Consider the following 19,388-nt stretch of genomic DNA (forward strand, 5'->3'; position numbering starts at 1 on the left):
CCCGCCGCAGCCGCAGCCGGGGTCCTCCTCCTGGGGCTCCGCCCCTACTGCACGCCGGGCAGCAGCATCCCACCGCTTCCGCCTCGCCGCCGCCCCGCCAGGAGCCCGGCTCCAGCCTGGGAGGGCAGCGGGCCAGACCCCAAAGGCGCAGCCGCGGGTTCCCTGCCGTTCGCGGTACCTTCCCGCTCCCGGAACGCCCAGGCGATTCCATTCACCCGTCGGGCGCCGTCGTCGCACCCTTCCAAACCGGGGGAAGGGGCGGGCAGGGGCAGCGGGAACCACAGACGCCAGCCAAGACCTCGGCTCCAGAACGCATGGGCTGCTTTACCCGGGGGAAGGGCATTGCTTCGCCAGCCACCAGGAAAACAGTCCCTGTGCACCCGGGATTCCCAATGCCCCCCACTTCGTGTCGACGACTCCAGTCCCGAGGACACGCCGGAGACCCAGGCCTCCGGGCCCGCCCGGGGCCACGGCTCCCGCCAAACGGGCGGGCACGCTCTGCAAATCTCGGGGCCCGCCGCAAGGCACCCAGAGCACAGGGAGGTGCCAAGAAAGGCAGGAGCCTACGAAACCCACCTCCAAAGCAAGCAATTCATCCAAGAAAAAGCCCGTCTCCGCGCTCCGTTGCTCCTCTCGCACGGACCGCCTGGCCCGCGTGCTCTGGCGCAGCCCAAGCCCCCTCCACCCTGCCCCGGCCTGCTCAAGAGGGCGCTGCCTAACGGAGCCGGGCGCTTCCTCTCTAAGGCTCTATCGCTCTCGCTCTCTAGCTCCCTCCGCCTCTCTCTTCTAGGTTTCCCCCTGGACCTCGCGCTACTTCTGTCGTTTTCCCTCTGTCTCTCTGTCTCTCTCTCTCTCTCTTTCTCTGTCCCTCTCTCTTTCTCAGCCTCTCTGTCTGTCTCCTTCCCTCTCGCCCTCGCCTGTCTCTCTCGATCGCTGTCTCTCTCCCTCCCTCAGTTTCTATCTCTCCATCCATCTCGTCCTTGCTCTCCTCCAAGCCGCGTGTGTGTGTGCGTGCGCGCGCGTGCGTGTGCGTGCGTGTGTGTCTGTGTCTGTGTGTGTGTCTGTGTGTGTGTGTCCGCGCGAGCGCGTGCGAGCGCGCCCGCGTGTTGTCTCTGTGTGGGGGAGTGGATTTGCTCCTGGTGGTGGTGGGGTGTGTCTGGGTTTCTCTCAGGCCCTCTCACCCGAGATCAGGCCGCCGCCTCTAGTGCCAGCGCGGGGCAAAACAGGGCCACCCCCCGACCGGCTACACCCCACGCCCTCTTGCCCCCCGGCCGGGTCTTGGTCGGGACAAGCGACCGTGGTGGGGGCGTTGTGAGAGAAAGGCCCCGCGCCGCTGCGCCGGCTGTTCGCCTTGGGCCAGCCCTGACGGCTCTGGGTGGGTGGGGCAAGAGGGGGCCTCGCAGGAGCCCCTGTGCGGCGAGGGATCCAGAACGCTGCCTCCGCGACAGGGCGGAGGACCGGAGGGCGTCCCAGGATCGTGGGCCCTGGGCCCTGACGCCTCGGAGCACTCCCTGCTCCGAGCGGGCCCGATGTGGTGGAAGCTCGGGAGCGCGGGAGCCGGGGGGAAGGCCGCGGGCCAGCGGCTCGGGGGTCCCCGATCCGAGCCCCGCGGCCCCGGGCTGGCGGTGACGGCCGCAATCCGGCGGGCACGGCCGGGCCGGGCCGGGCTCTTGGGGCAGCCAGGCGCCTCCTTCGGCGTCTACGGCCATACCACCCTGAACGCGCCCGATCTCGTCTGATCTCGGAAGCTAAGCAGGGTCGGGCCTGGTTAGTACTTGGATGGGAGACCGCCTGGGAATACCGGGTGCTGTAGGCTTTTTCTTTGGCTTTTTGCTTTTTCTTTCCTTTTCTTCCAGACGGAGTCTCGCTCTGTCGCCCAGGCTGGAGTGCAGTGGCGCCATCTCGGCTCACTGCAAGCTCCGCCTCCCGGGCTCACGCCATTCCCCGGCCTCAGCCTCCCGAGTAGCTGGGCCTACAGGCGCCCGCCACCACGCCCGGCTAATTTTTTCTATTTTTCCTAGAGACGGGGTTTCACCCTGTCAGCCGGGATGGTCTCGAGCTCCTGACCTCGTGATCCACCCGCCTCGGCCTCCCAGAGTGCTGGGATTACAGGCGGGAGCCACCGCGCCCGCCCGGCCTGCTGTAGGCTCTTTTGGCTTCCCCGCTGCCTCCCTTCCCCCTACAGTCGCCATGCTTGCCAACCTCCCCTGACTCTGCTCCCCCTTTACCGCCCACCTACACCCCCGCCGCAGCCGCAGCCGGGGTCCTCCTCCTGGGGCTCCGCCCCTACTGCACGCCGGGCAGCAGCATCCCACCGCTTCCGCCTCGCCGCCGCCCCGCCAGGAGCCCGGCTCCAGCCTGGGAGGGCAGCGGGCCGGACCCCAAAGGCGCAGCCGCGGGTTCCCTGCCGTTCGCGGTACCTTCCCGCTCCCGGAACGCCCAGGCGATTCCATTCACCCGTCGGGCGCCGTCGTCGCACCCTTCCAAACCGGGGGAAGGGGCGGGCAGGGGCAGCGGGAACCACAGACGCCAGCCAAGACCTCGGCTCCAGAACGCATGGGCTGCTTTACCCGGGGGAAGGGCATTGCTTCGCCAGCCACCAGGAAAACAGTCCCTGTGCACCCGGGATTCCCAATGCCCCCCACTTCGTGTCGACGACTCCAGTCCCGAGGACACGCCGGAGACCCAGGCCTCCGGGCCCGCCCGGGGCCACGGCTCCCGCCAAACGGGCGGGCACGCTCTGCAAATCTCGGGGCCCGCCGCAAGGCACCCAGAGCACAGGGAGGTGCCAAGAAAGGCAGGAGCCTACGAAACCCACCTCCAAAGCAAGCAATTCATCCAAGAAAAAGCCCGTCTCCGCGCTCCGTTGCTCCTCTCGCACGGACCGCCTGGCCCGCGTGCTCTGGCGCAGCCCAAGCCCCCTCCACCCTGCCCCGGCCTGCTCAAGAGGGCGCTGCCTAACGGAGCCGGGCGCTTCCTCTCTAAGGCTCTATCGCTCTCGCTCTCTAGCTCCCTCCGCCTCTCTCTTCTAGGTTTCCCCCTGGACCTCGCGCTACTTCTGTCGTTTTCCCTCTGTCTCTCTGTCTCTCTCTCTCTCTCTTTCTCTGTCCCTCTCTCTTTCTCAGCCTCTCTGTCTGTCTCCTTCCCTCTCGCCCTCGCCTGTCTCTCTCGATCGCTGTCTCTCTCCCTCCCTCAGTTTCTATCTCTCCATCCATCTCGTCCTTGCTCTCCTCCAAGCCGCGTGTGTGTGTGCGTGCGCGCGCGTGCGTGTGCGTGCGTGTGTGTCTGTGTCTGTGTGTGTGTCTGTGTGTGTGTGTCCGCGCGAGCGCGTGCGAGCGCGCCCGCGTGTTGTCTCTGTGTGGGGGAGTGGATTTGCTCCTGGTGGTGGTGGGGTGTGTCTGGGTTTCTCTCAGGCCCTCTCACCCGAGATCAGGCCGCCGCCTCTAGTGCCAGCGCGGGGCAAAACAGGGCCACCCCCCGACCGGCTACACCCCACGCCCTCTTGCCCCCCGGCCGGGTCTTGGTCGGGACAAGCGACCGTGGTGGGGGCGTTGTGAGAGAAAGGCCCCGCGCCGCTGCGCCGGCTGTTCGCCTTGGGCCAGCCCTGACGGCTCTGGGTGGGTGGGGCAAGAGGGGGCCTCGCAGGAGCCCCTGTGCGGCGAGGGATCCAGAACGCTGCCTCCGCGACAGGGCGGAGGACCGGAGGGCGTCCCAGGATCGTGGGCCCTGGGCCCTGACGCCTCGGAGCACTCCCTGCTCCGAGCGGGCCCGATGTGGTGGAAGCTCGGGAGCGCGGGAGCCGGGGGGAAGGCCGCGGGCCAGCGGCTCGGGGGTCCCCGATCCGAGCCCCGCGGCCCCGGGCTGGCGGTGACGGCCGCAATCCGGCGGGCACGGCCGGGCCGGGCCGGGCTCTTGGGGCAGCCAGGCGCCTCCTTCGGCGTCTACGGCCATACCACCCTGAACGCGCCCGATCTCGTCTGATCTCGGAAGCTAAGCAGGGTCGGGCCTGGTTAGTACTTGGATGGGAGACCGCCTGGGAATACCGGGTGCTGTAGGCTTTTTCTTTGGCTTTTTGCTTTTTCTTTCCTTTTCTTCCAGACGGAGTCTCGCTCTGTCGCCCAGGCTGGAGTGCAGTGGCGCCATCTCGGCTCACTGCAAGCTCCGCCTCCCGGGCTCACGCCATTCCCCGGCCTCAGCCTCCCGAGTAGCTGGGCCTACAGGCGCCCGCCACCACGCCCGGCTAATTTTTTCTATTTTTCCTAGAGACGGGGTTTCACCCTGTCAGCCGGGATGGTCTCGAGCTCCTGACCTCGTGATCCACCCGCCTCGGCCTCCCAGAGTGCTGGGATTACAGGCGGGAGCCACCGCGCCCGCCCGGCCTGCTGTAGGCTCTTTTGGCTTCCCCGCTGCCTCCCTTCCCCCTACAGTCGCCATGCTTGCCAACCTCCCCTGACTCTGCTCCCCCTTTACCGCCCACCTACACCCCCGCCGCAGCCGCAGCCGGGGTCCTCCTCCTGGGGCTCCGCCCCTACTGCACGCCGGGCAGCAGCATCCCACCGCTTCCGCCTCGCCGCCGCCCCGCCAGGAGCCCGGCTCCAGCCTGGGAGGGCAGCGGGCCGGACCCCAAAGGCGCAGCCGCGGGTTCCCTGCCGTTCGCGGTACCTTCCCGCTCCCGGAACGCCCAGGCGATTCCATTCACCCGTCGGGCGCCGTCGTCGCACCCTTCCAAACCGGGGGAAGGGGCAGGCAGGGGCAGCGGGAACCACAGACGCCAGCCAAGACCTCGGCTCCAGAACGCATGGGCTGCTTTACCCGGGGGAAGGGCATTGCTTCGCCAGCCACCAGGAAAACAGTCCCTGTGCACCCGGGATTCCCAATGCCCCCCACTTCGTGTCGACGACTCCAGTCCCGAGGACACGCCGGAGACCCAGGCCTCCGGGCCCGCCCGGGGCCACGGCTCCCGCCAAACGGGCGGGCACGCTCTGCAAATCTCGGGGCCCGCCGCAAGGCACCCAGAGCACAGGGAGGTGCCAAGAAAGGCAGGAGCCTACGAAACCCACCTCCAAAGCAAGCAATTCATCCAAGAAAAAGCCCGTCTCCGCGCTCCGTTGCTCCTCTCGCACGGACCGCCTGGCCCGCGTGCTCTGGCGCAGCCCAAGCCCCCTCCACCCTGCCCCGGCCTGCTCAAGAGGGCGCTGCCTAACGGAGCCGGGCGCTTCCTCTCTAAGGCTCTATCGCTCTCGCTCTCTAGCTCCCTCCGCCTCTCTCTTCTAGGTTTCCCCCTGGACCTCGCGCTACTTCTGTCGTTTTCCCTCTGTCTCTCTGTCTCTCTCTCTCTCTCTTTCTCTGTCCCTCTCTCTTTCTCAGCCTCTCTGTCTGTCTCCTTCCCTCTCGCCCTCGCCTGTCTCTCTCGATCGCTGTCTCTCTCCCTCCCTCAGTTTCTATCTCTCCATCCATCTCGTCCTTGCTCTCCTCCAAGCCGCGTGTGTGTGTGCGTGCGCGCGCGTGCGTGTGCGTGCGTGTGTGTCTGTGTCTGTGTGTGTGTCTGTGTGTGTGTGTCCGCGCGAGCGCGTGCGAGCGCGCCCGCGTGTTGTCTCTGTGTGGGGGAGTGGATTTGCTCCTGGTGGTGGTGGGGTGTGTCTGGGTTTCTCTCAGGCCCTCTCACCCGAGATCAGGCCGCCGCCTCTAGTGCCAGCGCGGGGCAAAACAGGGCCACCCCCCGACCGGCTACACCCCACGCCCTCTTGCCCCCCGGCCGGGTCTTGGTCGGGACAAGCGACCGTGGTGGGGGCGTTGTGAGAGAAAGGCCCCGCGCCGCTGCGCCGGCTGTTCGCCTTGGGCCAGCCCTGACGGCTCTGGGTGGGTGGGGCAAGAGGGGGCCTCGCAGGAGCCCCTGTGCGGCGAGGGATCCAGAACGCTGCCTCCGCGACAGGGCGGAGGACCGGAGGGCGTCCCAGGATCGTGGGCCCTGGGCCCTGACGCCTCGGAGCACTCCCTGCTCCGAGCGGGCCCGATGTGGTGGAAGCTCGGGAGCGCGGGAGCCGGGGGGAAGGCCGCGGGCCAGCGGCTCGGGGGTCCCCGATCCGAGCCCCGCGGCCCCGGGCTGGCGGTGACGGCCGCAATCCGGCGGGCACGGCCGGGTCGGGCCGGGCTCTTGGGGCAGCCAGGCGCCTCCTTCGGCGTCTACGGCCATACCACCCTGAACGCGCCCGATCTCGTCTGATCTCGGAAGCTAAGCAGGGTCGGGCCTGGTTAGTACTTGGATGGGAGACCGCCTGGGAATACCGGGTGCTGTAGGCTTTTTCTTTGGCTTTTTGCTTTTTCTTTCCTTTTCTTCCAGACGGAGTCTCGCTCTGTCGCCCAGGCTGGAGTGCAGTGGCGCCATCTCGGCTCACTGCAAGCTCCGCCTCCCGGGCTCACGCCATTCCCCGGCCTCAGCCTCCCGAGTAGCTGGGCCTACAGGCGCCCGCCACCACGCCCGGCTAATTTTTTCTATTTTTCCTAGAGACGGGGTTTCACCCTGTCAGCCGGGATGGTCTCGAGCTCCTGACCTCGTGATCCACCCGCCTCGGCCTCCCAGAGTGCTGGGATTACAGGCGGGAGCCACCGCGCCCGCCCGGCCTGCTGTAGGCTCTTTTGGCTTCCCCGCTGCCTCCCTTCCCCCTACAGTCGCCATGCTTGCCAACCTCCCCTGACTCTGCTCCCCCTTTACCGCCCACCTACACCCCCGCCGCAGCCGCAGCCGGGGTCCTCCTCCTGGGGCTCCGCCCCTACTGCACGCCGGGCAGCAGCATCCCACCGCTTCCGCCTCGCCGCCGCCCCGCCAGGAGCCCGGCTCCAGCCTGGGAGGGCAGCGGGCCGGACCCCAAAGGCGCAGCCGCGGGTTCCCTGCCGTTCGCGGTACCTTCCCGCTCCCGGAACGCCCAGGCGATTCCATTCACCCGTCGGGCGCCGTCGTCGCACCCTTCCAAACCGGGGGAAGGGGCGGGCAGGGGCAGCGGGAACCACAGACGCCAGCCAAGACCTCGGCTCCAGAACGCATGGGCTGCTTTACCCGGGGGAAGGGCATTGCTTCGCCAGCCACCAGGAAAACAGTCCCTGTGCACCCGGGATTCCCAATGCCCCCCACTTCGTGTCGACGACTCCAGTCCCGAGGACACGCCGGAGACCCAGGCCTCCGGGCCCGCCCGGGGCCACGGCTCCCGCCAAACGGGCGGGCACGCTCTGCAAATCTCGGGGCCCGCCGCAAGGCACCCAGAGCACAGGGAGGTGCCAAGAAAGGCAGGAGCCTACGAAACCCACCTCCAAAGCAAGCAATTCATCCAAGAAAAAGCCCGTCTCCGCGCTCCGTTGCTCCTCTCGCACGGACCGCCTGGCCCGCGTGTTCTGGCGCAGCCCAAGCCCCCTCCACCCTGCCCCGGCCTGCTCAAGAGGGCGCTGCCTAACGGAGCCGGGCGCTTCCTCTCTAAGGCTCTATCGCTCTCGCTCTCTAGCTCCCTCCGCCTCTCTCTTCTAGGTTTCCCCCTGGACCTCGCGCTACTTCTGTCGTTTTCCCTCTGTCTCTCTGTCTCTCTCTCTCTCTCTTTCTCTGTCCCTCTCTCTTTCTCAGCCTCTCTGTCTGTCTCCTTCCCTCTCGCCCTCGCCTGTCTCTCTCGATCGCTGTCTCTCTCCCTCCCTCAGTTTCTATCTCTCCATCCATCTCGTCCTTGCTCTCCTCCAAGCCGCGTGTGTGTGTGCGTGCGCGCGCGTGCGTGTGCGTGCGTGTGTGTCTGTGTCTGTGTGTGTGTCTGTGTGTGTGTGTCCGCGCGAGCGCGTGCGAGCGCGCCCGCGTGTTGTCTCTGTGTGGGGGAGTGGATTTGCTCCTGGTGGTGGTGGGGTGTGTCTGGGTTTCTCTCAGGCCCTCTCACCCGAGATCAGGCCGCCGCCTCTAGTGCCAGCGCGGGGCAAAACAGGGCCACCCCCCGACCGGCTACACCCCACGCCCTCTTGCCCCCCGGCCGGGTCTTGGTCGGGACAAGCGACCGTGGTGGGGGCGTTGTGAGAGAAAGGCCCCGCGCGGCTGGGCCGGCTGTTCGCCTTGGGCCAGCCCTGACGGCTCTGGGTGGGTGGGGCAAGAGGGGGCCTCGCAGGAGCCCCTGTGCGGCGAGGGATCCAGAACGCTGCCTCCGCGACAGGGCGGAGGACCGGAGGGCGTCCCAGGATCGTGGGCCCTGGGCCCTGACGCCTCGGAGCACTCCCTGCTCCGAGCGGGCCCGATGTGGTGGAAGCTCGGGAGCGCGGGAGCCGGGGGGAAGGCCGCGGGCCAGCGGCTCGGGGGTCCCCGATCCGAGCCCCGCGGCCCCGGGCTGGCGGTGACGGCCGCAATCCGGCGGGCACGGCCGGGCCGGGCCGGGCTCTTGGGGCAGCCAGGCGCCTCCTTCGGCGTCTACGGCCATACCACCCTGAACGCGCCCGATCTCGTCTGATCTCGGAAGCTAAGCAGGGTCGGGCCTGGTTAGTACTTGGATGGGAGACCGCCTGGGAATACCGGGTGCTGTAGGCTTTTTCTTTGGCTTTTTGCTTTTTCTTTCCTTTTCTTCCAGACGGAGTCTCGCTCTGTCGCCCAGGCTGGAGTGCAGTGGCGCCATCTCGGCTCACTGCAAGCTCCGCCTCCCGGGCTCACGCCATTCCCCGGCCTCAGCCTCCCGAGTAGCTGGGCCTACAGGCGCCCGCCACCACGCCCGGCTAATTTTTTCTATTTTTCCTAGAGACGGGGTTTCACCCTGTCAGCCGGGATGGTCTCGAGCTCCTGACCTCGTGATCCACCCGCCTCGGCCTCCCAGAGTGCTGGGATTACAGGCGGGAGCCACCGCGCCCGCCCGGCCTGCTGTAGGCTCTTTTGGCTTCCCCGCTGCCTCCCTTCCCCCTACAGTCGCCATGCTTGCCAACCTCCCCTGACTCTGCTCCCCCTTTACCGCCCACCTACACCCCCGCCGCAGCCGCAGCCGGGGTCCTCCTCCTGGGGCTCCGCCCCTACTGCACGCCGGGCAGCAGCATCCCACCGCTTCCGCCTCGCCGCCGCCCCGCCAGGAGCCCGGCTCCAGCCTGGGAGGGCAGCGGGCCGGACCCCAAAGGCGCAGCCGCGGGTTCCCTGCCGTTCGCGGTACCTTCCCGCTCCCGGAACGCCCAGGCGATTCCATTCACCCGTCGGGCGCCGTCGTCGCACCCTTCCAAACCGGGGGAAGGGGCGGGCAGGGGCAGCGGGAACCACAGACGCCAGCCAAGACCTCGGCTCCAGAACGCATGGGCTGCTTTACCCGGGGGAAGGGCATTGCTTCGCCAGCCACCAGGAAAACAGTCCCTGTGCACCCGGGATTCCCAATGCCCCCCACTTCGTGTCGACGACTCCAGTCCCGAGGACACGCCGGAGACCCAGGCCTCCGGGCCCGCCCGGGGCCACGGCTCCCGCCAAACGGGCGGGCACGCTCTGCAAATCTCGGGGCCCGCCGCAAGGCACCCAGAGCACAGGGAGGTGCCAAGAAAGGCAGGAGCCTACGAAACCCACCTCCAAAGCAAGCAATTCATCCAAGAAAAAGCCCGTCTCCGCGCTCCGTTGCTCCTCTCGCACGGACCGCCTGGCCCGCGTGTTCTGGCGCAGCCCAAGCCCCCTCCACCCTGCCCCGGCCTGCTCAAGAGGGCGCTGCCTAACGGAGCCGGGCGCTTCCTCTCTAAGGCTCTATCGCTCTCGCTCTCTAGCTCCCTCCGCCTCTCTCTTCTAGGTTTCCCCCTGGACCTCGCGCTACTTCTGTCGTTTTCCCTCTGTCTCTCTGTCTCTCTCTCTCTCTCTTTCTCTGTCCCTCTCTCTTTCTCAGCCTCTCTGTCTGTCTCCTTCCCTCTCGCCCTCGCCTGTCTCTCTCGATCGCTGTCTCTCTCCCTCCCTCAGTTTCTATCTCTCCATCCATCTCGTCCTTGCTCTCCTCCAAGCCGCGTGTGTGTGTGCGTGCGCGCGCGTGCGTGTGCGTGCGTGTGTGTCTGTGTCTGTGTGTGTGTCTGTGTGTGTGTGTCCGCGCGAGCGCGTGCGAGCGCGCCCGCGTGTTGTCTCTGTGTGGGGGAGTGGATTTGCTCCTGGTGGTGGTGGGGTGTGTCTGGGTTTCTCTCAGGCCCTCTCACCCGAGATCAGGCCGCCGCCTCTAGTGCCAGCGCGGGGCAAAACAGGGCCACCCCCCGACCGGCTACACCCCACGCCCTCTTGCCCCCCGGCCGGGTCTTGGTCGGGACAAGCGACCGTGGTGGGGGCGTTGTGAGAGAAAGGCCCCGCGCGGCTGGGCCGGCTGTTCGCCTTGGGCCAGCCCTGACGGCTCTGGGTGGGTGGGGCAAGAGGGGGCCTCGCAGGAGCCCCTGTGCGGCGAGGGATCCAGAACGCTGCCTCCGCGACAGGGCGGAGGACCGGAGGGCGTCCCAGGATCGTGGGCCCTGGGCCCTGACGCCTCGGAGCACTCCCTGCTCCGAGCGGGCCCGATGTGGTGGAAGCTCGGGAGCGCGGGAGCCGGGGGGAAGGCCGCGGGCCAGCGGCTCGGGGGTCCCCGATCCGAGCCCCGCGGCCCCGGGCTGGCGGTGACGGCCGCAATCCGGCGGGCACGGCCGGGCCGGGCCGGGCTCTTGGGGCAGCCAGGCGCCTCCTTCGGCGTCTACGGCCATACCACCCTGAACGCGCCCGATCTCGTCTGATCTCGGAAGCTAAGCAGGGTCGGGCCTGGTTAGTACTTGGATGGGAGACCGCCTGGGAATACCGGGTGCTGTAGGCTTTTTCTTTGGCTTTTTGCTTTTTCTTTCCTTTTCTTCCAGACGGAGTCTCGCTCTGTCGCCCAGGCTGGAGTGCAGTGGCGCCATCTCGGCTCACTGCAAGCTCCGCCTCCCGGGCTCACGCCATTCCCCGGCCTCAGCCTCCCGAGTAGCTGGGCCTACAGGCGCCCGCCACCACGCCCGGCTAATTTTTTCTATTTTTCCTAGAGACGGGGTTTCACCCTGTCAGCCGGGATGGTCTCGAGCTCCTGACCTCGTGATCCACCCGCCTCGGCCTCCCAGAGTGCTGGGATTACAGGCGGGAGCCACCGCGCCCGCCCGGCCTGCTGTAGGCTCTTTTGGCTTCCCCGCTGCCTCCCTTCCCCCTACAGTCGCCATGCTTGCCAACCTCCCCTGACTCTGCTCCCCCTTTACCGCCCACCTACACCCCCGCCGCAGCCGCAGCCGGGGTCCTCCTCCTGGGGCTCCGCCCCTACTGCACGCCGGGCAGCAGCATCCCACCGCTTCCGCCTCGCCGCCGCCCCGCCAGGAGCCCGGCTCCAGCCTGGGAGGGCAGCGGGCCGGACCCCAAAGGCGCAGCCGCGGGTTCCCTGCCGTTCGCGGTACCTTCCCGCTCCCGGAACGCCCAGGCGATTCCATTCACCCGTCGGGCGCCGTCGTCGCACCCTTCCAAACCGGGGGAAGGGGCGGGCAGGGGCAGCGGGAACCACAGACGCCAGCCAAGACCTCGGCTCCAGAACGCATGGGCTGCTTTACCCGGGGGAAGGGCATTGCTTCGCCAGCCACCAGGAAAACAGTCCCTGTGCACCCGGGATTCCCAATGCCCCCCACTTCGTGTCGACGACTCCAGTCCCGAGGACACGCCGGAGACCCAGGCCTCCGGGCCCGCCCGGGGCCACGGCTCCCGCCAAACGGGCGGGCACACTCTGCAAATCTCGGGGCCCGCCGCAAGGCACCCAGAGCACAGGGAGGTGCCAAGAAAGGCAGGAGCCTACGAAACCCACCTCCAAAGCAAGCAATTCATCCAAGAAAAAGCCCGTCTCCGCGCTCCGTTGCTCCTCTCGCACGGACCGCCTGGCCCGCGTGTTCTGGCGCAGCCCAAGCCCCCTCCACCCTGCCCCGGCCTGCTCAAGAGGGCGCTGCCTAACGGAGCCGGGCGCTTCCTCTCTAAGGCTCTATCGCTCTCGCTCTCTAGCTCCCTCCGCCTCTCTCTTCTAGGTTTCCCCCTGGACCTCGCGCTACTTCTGTCGTTTTCCCTCTGTCTCTCTGTCTCTCTCTCTCTCTCTTTCTCTGTCCCTCTCTCTTTCTCAGCCTCTCTGTCTGTCTCCTTCCCTCTCGCCCTCGCCTGTCTCTCTCGATCGCTGTCTCTCTCCCTCCCTCAGTTTCTATCTCTCCATCCATCTCGTCCTTGCTCTCCTCCAAGCCGCGTGTGTGTGTGCGTGCGCGCGCGTGCGTGTGCCTGCGTGTGTGTCTGTGTCTGTGTGTGTGTCTGTGTGTGTGTGTCCGCGCGAGCGCGTGCGAGCGCGCCCGCGTGTTGTCTCTGTGTGGGGGAGTGGATTTGCTCCTGGTGGTGGTGGGGTGTGTCTGGGTTTCTCTCAGGCCCTCTCACCCGAGATCAGGCCGCCGCCTCTAGTGCCAGCGCGGGGCAAAACAGGGCCACCCCCCGACCGGCTACACCCCACGCCCTCTTGCCCCCCGGCCGGGTCTTGGTCGGGACAAGCGACCGTGGTGGGGGCGTTGTGAGAGAAAGGCCCCGCGCCGCTGGGCCGGCTGTTCGCCTTGGGCCAGCCCTGACGGCTCTGGGTGGGTGGGGCAAGAGGGGGCCTCGCAGGAGCCCCTGTGCGGCGAGGGATCCAGAACGCTGCCTCCGCGACAGGGCGGAGGACCGGAGGGCGTCCCAGGATCGTGGGCCCTGGGCCCTGACGCCTCGGAGCACTCCCTGCTCCGAGCGGGCCCGATGTGGTGGAAGCTCGGGAGCGCGGGAGCCGGGGGGAAGGCCGCGGGCCAGCGGCTCGGGGGTCCCCGATCCGAGCCCCGCGGCCCCGGGCTGGCGGTGACGGCCGCAATCCGGCGGGCACGGCCGGGCCGGGCCGGGCTCTTGGGGCAGCCAGGCGCCTCCTTCGGCGTCTACGGCCATACCACCCTGAACGCGCCCGATCTCGTCTGATCTCGGAAGCTAAGCAGGGTCGGGCCTGGTTAGTACTTGGATGGGAGACCGCCTGGGAATACCGGGTGCTGTAGGCTTTTTCTTTGGCTTTTTGCTTTTTCTTTCCTTTTCTTCCAGACGGAGTCTCGCTCTGTCGCCCAGGCTGGAGTGCAGTGGCGCCATCTCGGCTCACTGCAAGCTCCGCCTCCCGGGCTCACGCCATTCCCCGGCCTCAGCCTCCCGAGTAGCTGGGCCTACAGGCGCCCGCCACCACGCCCGGCTAATTTTTTCTATTTTTCCTAGAGACGGGGTTTCACCCTGTCAGCCGGGATGGTCTCGAGCTCCTGACCTCGTGATCCACCCGCCTCGGCCTCCCAGAGTGCTGGGATTACAGGCGGGAGCCACCGCGCCCGCCCGGCCTGCTGTAGGCTCTTTTGGCTTCCCCGCTGCCTCCCTTCCCCCTACAGTCGCCATGCTTGCCAACCTCCCCTGACTCTGCTCCCCCTTTACCGCCCACCTACACCCCCGCCGCAGCCGCAGCCGGGGTCCTCCTCCTGGGGCTCCGCCCCTACTGCACGCCGGGCAGCAGCATCCCACCACTTCCGCCTCGCCGCCGCCCCGCCAGGAGCCCGGCTCCAGCCTGGGAGGGCAGCGGGCCGGACCCCAAAGGCGCAGCCGCGGGTTCCCTGCCGTTCGCGGTACCTTCCCGCTCCCGGAACGCCCAGGCGATTCCATTCACCCGTCGGGCGCCGTCGTCACACCCTTCCAAACCGGGGGAAGGGGCGGGCAGGGGCAGCGGGAACCACAGACGCCAGCCAAGACCTCGGCTCCAGAACGCATGGGCTGCTTTACCCGGGGGAAGGGCATTGCTTCGCCAGCCACCAGGAAAACAGTCCCTGTGCACCCGGGATTCCCAATGCCCCCCACTTCGTGTCGACGACTCCAGTCCCGAGGACACGCCGGAGACCCAGGCCTCCGGGCCCGCCCGGGGCCACGGCTCCCGCCAAACGGGCGGGCACGCTCTGCAAATCTCGGGGCCCGCCGCAAGGCACCCAGAGCACAGGGAGGTGCCAAGAAAGGCAGGAGCCTACGAAACCCACCTCCAAAGCAAGCAATTCATCCAAGAAAAAGCCCGTCTCCGCGCTCCGTTGCTCCTCTCGCACGGACCGCCTGGCCCGCGTGTTCTGGCGCAGCCCAAGCCCCCTCCACCCTGCCCCGGCCTGCTCAAGAGGGCGCTGCCTAACGGAGCCGGGCGCTTCCTCTCTAAGGCTCTATCGCTCTCGCTCTCTAGCTCCCTCCGCCTCTCTCTTCTAGGTTTCCCCCTGGACCTCGCGCTACTTCTGTCATTTTCCCTCTGTCTCTCTGTCTCTCTCTCTCTCTCTTTCTCTGTCCCTCTCTCTTTCTCAGCCTCTCTGTCTGTCTCCTTCCCTCTCGCCCTCGCCTGTCTCTCTCGATCGCTGTCTCTCTCCCTCCCTCAGTTTCTATCTCTCCATCCATCTCGTCCTTGCTCTCCTCCAAGCCGCGTGTGTGTGTGCGTGCGCGCGCGTGCGTGTGCGTGCGTGTGTGTCTGTGTCTGTGTGTGTGTCTGTGTGTGTGTGTCCGCGCGAGCGCGTGCGAGCGCGCCCGCGTGTTGTCTCTGTGTGGGGGAGTGGATTTGCTCCTGGTGGTGGTGGGGTGTGTCTGGGTTTCTCTCAGGCCCTCTCACCCGAGATCAGGCCGCCGCCTCTAGTGCCAGCGCGGGGCAAAACAGGGCCACCCCCCGACCGGCTACACCCCACGCCCTCTTGCCCCCCGGCCGGGTCTTGGTCGGGACAAGCGACCGTGGTGGGGGCGTTGTGAGAGAAAGGCCCCGCGCCGCTGGGCCGGCTGTTCGCCTTGGGCCAGCCCTGACGGCTCTGGGTGGGTGGGGCAAGAGGGGGCCTCGCAGGAGCCCCTGTGCGGCGAGGGATCCAGAACGCTGCCTCCGCGACAGGGCGGAGGACCGGAGGGCGTCCCAGGATCGTGGGCCCTGGGCCCTGACGCCTCGGAGCACTCCCTGCTCCGAGCGGGCCCGATGTGGTGGAAGCTCGGGAGCGCGGGAGCCGGGGGGAAGGCCGCGGGCCAGCGGCTCGGGGGTCCCCGATCCGAGCCCCGCGGCCCCGGGCTGGCGGTGACGGCCGCAATCCGGCGGGCACGGCCGGGCCGGGCCGGGCTCTTGGGGCAGCCAGGCGCCTCCTTCGGCGTCTACGGCCATACCACCCTGAACGCGCCCGATCTCGTCTGATCTCGGAAGCTAAGCAGGGTCAGGCCTGGTTAGTACTTGGATGGGAGACCGCCTGGGAATACCGGGTGCTGTAGGCTTTTTCTTTGGCTTTTTGCTTTTTCTTTCCTTTTCTTCCAGACGGAGTCTCGCTCTGTCGCCCAGGCTGGAGTGCAGTGGCGCCATCTCGGCTCACTGCAAGCTCCGCCTCCCGGGCTCACGCCATTCCCCGGCCTCAGCCTCCCGAGTAGCTGGGCCTACAGGCGCCCGCCACCACGCCCGGCTAATTTTTTCTATCTTTCCTAGAGACGGGGTTTCACCCTGTCAGCCGGGATGGTCTCGAGCTCCTGACCTCGTGATCCACCCGCCTCGGCCTCCCAGAGTGCTGGGATTACAGGCGGGAGCCACCGCGCCCGCCCGGCCTGCTGTAGGCTCTTTTGGCTTCCCCGCTGCCTCCCTTCCCCCTACAGTCGCCATGCTTGCCAACCTCCCCTGACTCTGCTCCCCCTTTACCGCCCACCTACACCCCCGCCGCAGCCGCAGCCGGGGTCCTCCTCCTGGGGCTCCGCCCCTACTGCACGCCGGGCAGCAGCATCCCACCGCTTCCGCCTCGCCGCCGCCCCGCCAGGAGCCCGGCTCCAGCCTGGGAGGGCAGCGGGCCGGACCCCAAAGGCGCAGCCGCGGGTTCCCTGCCGTTCGCGGTACCTTCCCGCTCCCGGAACGCCCAGGCGATTCCATTCACCCGTCGGGCGCCGTCGTCGCACCCTTCCAAACCGGGGGAAGGGGCGGGCAGGGGCAGCGGGAACCACAGACGCCAGCCAAGACCTCGGCTCCAGAACGCATGGGCTGCTTTACCCGGGGGAAGGGCATTGCTTCGCCAGCCACCAGGAAAACAGTCCCTGTGCACCCGGGATTCCCAATGCCCCCCACTTCGTGTCGACGACTCCAGTCCCGAGGACACGCCGGAGACCCAGGCCTCCGGGCCCGCCCGGGGCCACGGCTCCCGCCAAACGGGCGGGCACGCTCTGCAAATCTCGGGGCCCGCCGCAAGGCACCCAGAGCACAGGGAGGTGCCAAGAAAGGCAGGAGCCTACGAAACCCACCTCCAAAGCAAGCAATTCATCCAAGAAAAAGCCCGTCTCCGCGTTCCGTTGCTCCTCTCGCACGGACCGCCTGGCCCGCGTGTTCTGGCGCAGCCCAAGCCCCCTCCACCCTGCCCCGGCCTGCTCAAGAGGGCGCTGCCTAACGGAGCCGGGCGCTTCCTCTCTAAGGCTCTATCGCTCTCGCTCTCTAGCTCCCTCCGCCTCTCTCTTCTAGGTTTCCCCCTGGACCTCGCGCTACTTCTGTCGTTTTCCCTCTGTCTCTCTGTCTCTCTCTCTCTCTCTTTCTCTGTCCCTCTCTCTTTCTCAGCCTCTCTGTCTGTCTCCTTCCCTCTCGCCCTCGCCTGTCTCTCTCGATCGCTGTCTCTCTCCCTCCCTCAGTTTCTATCTCTCCATCCATCTCGTCCTTGCTCTCCTCCAAGCCGCGTGTGTGTGTGCGTGCGCGCGCGTGCGTGTGCGTGCGTGTGTGTCTGTGTCTGTGTGTGTGTCTGTGTGTGTGTGTCCGCGCGAGCGCGTGCGAGCGCGCCCGCGTGTTGTCTCTGTGTGGGGGAGTGGATTTGCTCCTGGTGGTGGTGGGGTGTGTCTGGGTTTCTCTCAGGCCCTCTCACCCGAGATCAGGCCGCCGCCTCTAGTGCCAGCGCGGGGCAAAACAGGGCCACCCCCCGACCGGCTACACCCCACGCCCTCTTGCCCCCCGGCCGGGTCTTGGTCGGGACAAGCGACCGTGGTGGGGGCGTTGTGAGAGAAAGGCCCCGCGCGGCTGGGCCGGCTGTTCGCCTTGGGCCAGCCCTGACGGCTCTGGGTGGGTGGGGCAAGAGGGGGCCTCGCAGGAGCCCCTGTGCGGCGAGGGATCCAGAACGCTGCCTCCGCGACAGGGCGGAGGACCGGAGGGCGTCCCAGGATCGTGGGCCCTGGGCCCTGACGCCTCGGAGCACTCCCTGCTCCGAGCGGGCCCGATGTGGTGGAAGCTCGGGAGCGCGGGAGCCGGGGGGAAGGCCGCGGGCCAGCGGCTCGGGGGTCCCCGATCCGAGCCCCGCGGCCCCGGGCTGGCGGTGACGGCCGCAATCCGGCGGGCACGGCCGGGCCGGGCCGGGCTCTTGGGGCAGCCAGGCGCCTCCTTCGGCGTCTACGGCCATACCACCCTGAACGCGCCCGATCTCGTCTGATCTCGGAAGCTAAGCAGGGTCGGGCCTGGTTAGTACTTGGATGGGAGACCGCCTGGGAATACCGGGTGCTGTAGGCTTTTTCTTTGGCTTTTTGCTTTTTCTTTCCTTTTCTTCCAGACGGAGTCTCGCTCTGTCGCCCAGGCTGGAGTGCAGTGGCGCCATCTCGGCTCACTGCAAGCTCCGCCTCCCGGGCTCACGCCATTCCCCGGCCTCAGCCTCCCGAGTAGCTGGGCCTACAGGCGCCCGCCACCACGCCCGGCTAATTTTTTCTATTTTTCCTAGAGACGGGGTTTCACCCTGTCAGCCGGGATGGTCTCGAGCTCCTGACCTCGTGATCCACCCGCCTCGGCCTCCCAGAGTGCTGGGATTACAGGCGGGAGCCACCGCGCCCGCCCGGCCTGCTGTAGGCTCTTTTGGCTTCCCCGCTGCCTCCCTTCCCCCTACAGTCGCCATGCTTGCCAACCTCCCCTGACTCTGCTCCCCCTTTACCGCCCACCTACACCCCCGCCGCAGCCGCAGCCGGGGTCCTCCTCCTGGGGCTCCGCCCCTACTGCACGCCGGGCAGCAGCATCCCACCGCTTCCGCCTCGCCGCCGCCCCGCCAGGAGCCCGGCTCCAGCCTGGGAGGGCAGCGGGCCGGACCCCAAAGGCGCAGCCGCGGGTTCCCTGCCGTTCGCGGTACCTTCCCGCTCCCGGAACGCCCAGGCGATTCCATTCACCCGTCGGGCGCCGTCGTCGCACCCTTCCAAACCGGGGGAAGGGGCGGGCAGGGGCAGCGGGAACCACAGACGCCAGCCAAGACCTCGGCTCCAGAACGCATGGGCTGCTTTACCCGGGGGAAGGGCATTGCTTCGCCAGCCACCAGGAAAACAGTCCCTGTGCACCCGGGATTCCCAATGCCCCCCACTTCGTGTCGACGACTCCAGTCCCGAGGACACGCCGGAGACCCAGGCCTCCGGGCCCGCCCGGGGCCACGGCTCCCGCCAAACGGGCGGGCACACTCTGCAAATCTCGGGGCCCGCCGCAAGGCACCCAGAGCACAGGGAGGTGCCAAGAAAGGCAGGAGCCTACGAAACCCACCTCCAAAGCAAGCAATTCATCCAAGAAAAAGCCCGTCTCCGCGCTCCGTTGCTCCTCTCGCACGGACCGCCTGGCCCGCGTGTTCTGGCGCAGCCCAAGCCCCCTCCACCCTGCCCCGGCCTGCTCAAGAGGGCGCTGCCTAACGGAGCCGGGCGCTTCCTCTCTAAGGCTCTATCGCTCTCGCTCTCTAGCTCCCTCCGCCTCTCTCTTCTAGGTTTCCCCCTGGACCTCGCGCTACTTCTGTCGTTTTCCCTCTGTCTCTCTGTCTCTCTCTCTCTCTCTTTCTCTGTCCCTCTCTCTTTCTCAGCCTCTCTGTCTGTCTCCTTCCCTCTCGCCCTCGCCTGTCTCTCTCGATCGCTGTCTCTCTCCCTCCCTCAGTTTCTATCTCTCCATCCATCTCGTCCTTGCTCTCCTCCAAGCCGCGTGTGTGTGTGCGTGCGCGCGCGTGCGTGTGCGTGCGTGTGTGTCTGTGTCTGTGTGTGTGTCTGTGTGTGTGTGTCCGCGCGAGCGCGTGCGAGCGCGCCCGCGTGTTGTCTCTGTGTGGGGGAGTGGATTTGCTCCTGGTGGTGGTGGGGTGTGTCTGGGTTTCTCTCAGGCCCTCTCACCCGAGATCAGGCCGCCGCCTCTAGTGCCAGCGCGGGGCAAAACAGGGCCACCCCCCGACCGGCTACACCCCACGCCCTCTTGCCCCCCGGCCGGGTCTTGGTCGGGACAAGCGACCGTGGTGGGGGCGTTGTGAGAGAAAGGCCCCGCGCCGCTGGGCCGGCTGTTCGCCTTGGGCCAGCCCTGACGGCTCTGGGTGGGTGGGGCAAGAGGGGGCCTCGCAGGAGCCCCTGTGCGGCGAGGGATCCAGAACGCTGCCTCCGCGACAGGGCG

General features: G+C 67.7%; 8 non-coding genes across 8 annotated transcripts; all 8 read left to right on the forward strand.

Moving 5' to 3' along the window:
- The first annotated feature begins 1,697 nt into the window (after window positions 1–1,697).
- LOC129395081 (5S ribosomal RNA) lies at window positions 1,698–1,816 on the forward strand. Its single transcript, XR_008622562.1, has one exon. It is a non-coding gene; the product is annotated as a 5S ribosomal RNA (ribosomal RNA).
- Window positions 1,817–3,939: 2,123 nt separating this feature from the next.
- LOC129395082 (5S ribosomal RNA) lies at window positions 3,940–4,058 on the forward strand. Its single transcript, XR_008622564.1, has one exon. It is a non-coding gene; the product is annotated as a 5S ribosomal RNA (ribosomal RNA).
- Window positions 4,059–6,181: 2,123 nt separating this feature from the next.
- LOC129395084 (5S ribosomal RNA) lies at window positions 6,182–6,300 on the forward strand. The gene has a single exon (XR_008622565.1). It is a non-coding gene; the product is annotated as a 5S ribosomal RNA (ribosomal RNA).
- Window positions 6,301–8,423: 2,123 nt separating this feature from the next.
- On the forward strand, window positions 8,424–8,542 carry LOC129395085 (5S ribosomal RNA). The gene has a single exon (XR_008622566.1). It is a non-coding gene; the product is annotated as a 5S ribosomal RNA (ribosomal RNA).
- A 2,123-nt stretch (window positions 8,543–10,665) lies between these two features.
- Window positions 10,666–10,784, forward strand: LOC129395086 (5S ribosomal RNA). Its single transcript, XR_008622567.1, has one exon. It is a non-coding gene; the product is annotated as a 5S ribosomal RNA (ribosomal RNA).
- A 2,123-nt stretch (window positions 10,785–12,907) lies between these two features.
- LOC129395087 (5S ribosomal RNA) lies at window positions 12,908–13,026 on the forward strand. The gene has a single exon (XR_008622568.1). It is a non-coding gene; the product is annotated as a 5S ribosomal RNA (ribosomal RNA).
- A 2,123-nt stretch (window positions 13,027–15,149) lies between these two features.
- On the forward strand, window positions 15,150–15,268 carry LOC134730028 (5S ribosomal RNA). The gene has a single exon (XR_010111612.1). It is a non-coding gene; the product is annotated as a 5S ribosomal RNA (ribosomal RNA).
- A 2,123-nt stretch (window positions 15,269–17,391) lies between these two features.
- On the forward strand, window positions 17,392–17,510 carry LOC129395089 (5S ribosomal RNA). The gene has a single exon (XR_008622570.1). It is a non-coding gene; the product is annotated as a 5S ribosomal RNA (ribosomal RNA).
- The last annotated feature ends 1,878 nt before the right edge of the window (window positions 17,511–19,388 follow it).

This window comes from Pan paniscus, chromosome 1, assembly GCF_029289425.2.
Source record: "Pan paniscus chromosome 1, NHGRI_mPanPan1-v2.0_pri, whole genome shotgun sequence".
Taxonomy (NCBI): domain Eukaryota; kingdom Metazoa; phylum Chordata; class Mammalia; order Primates; family Hominidae; genus Pan; species Pan paniscus.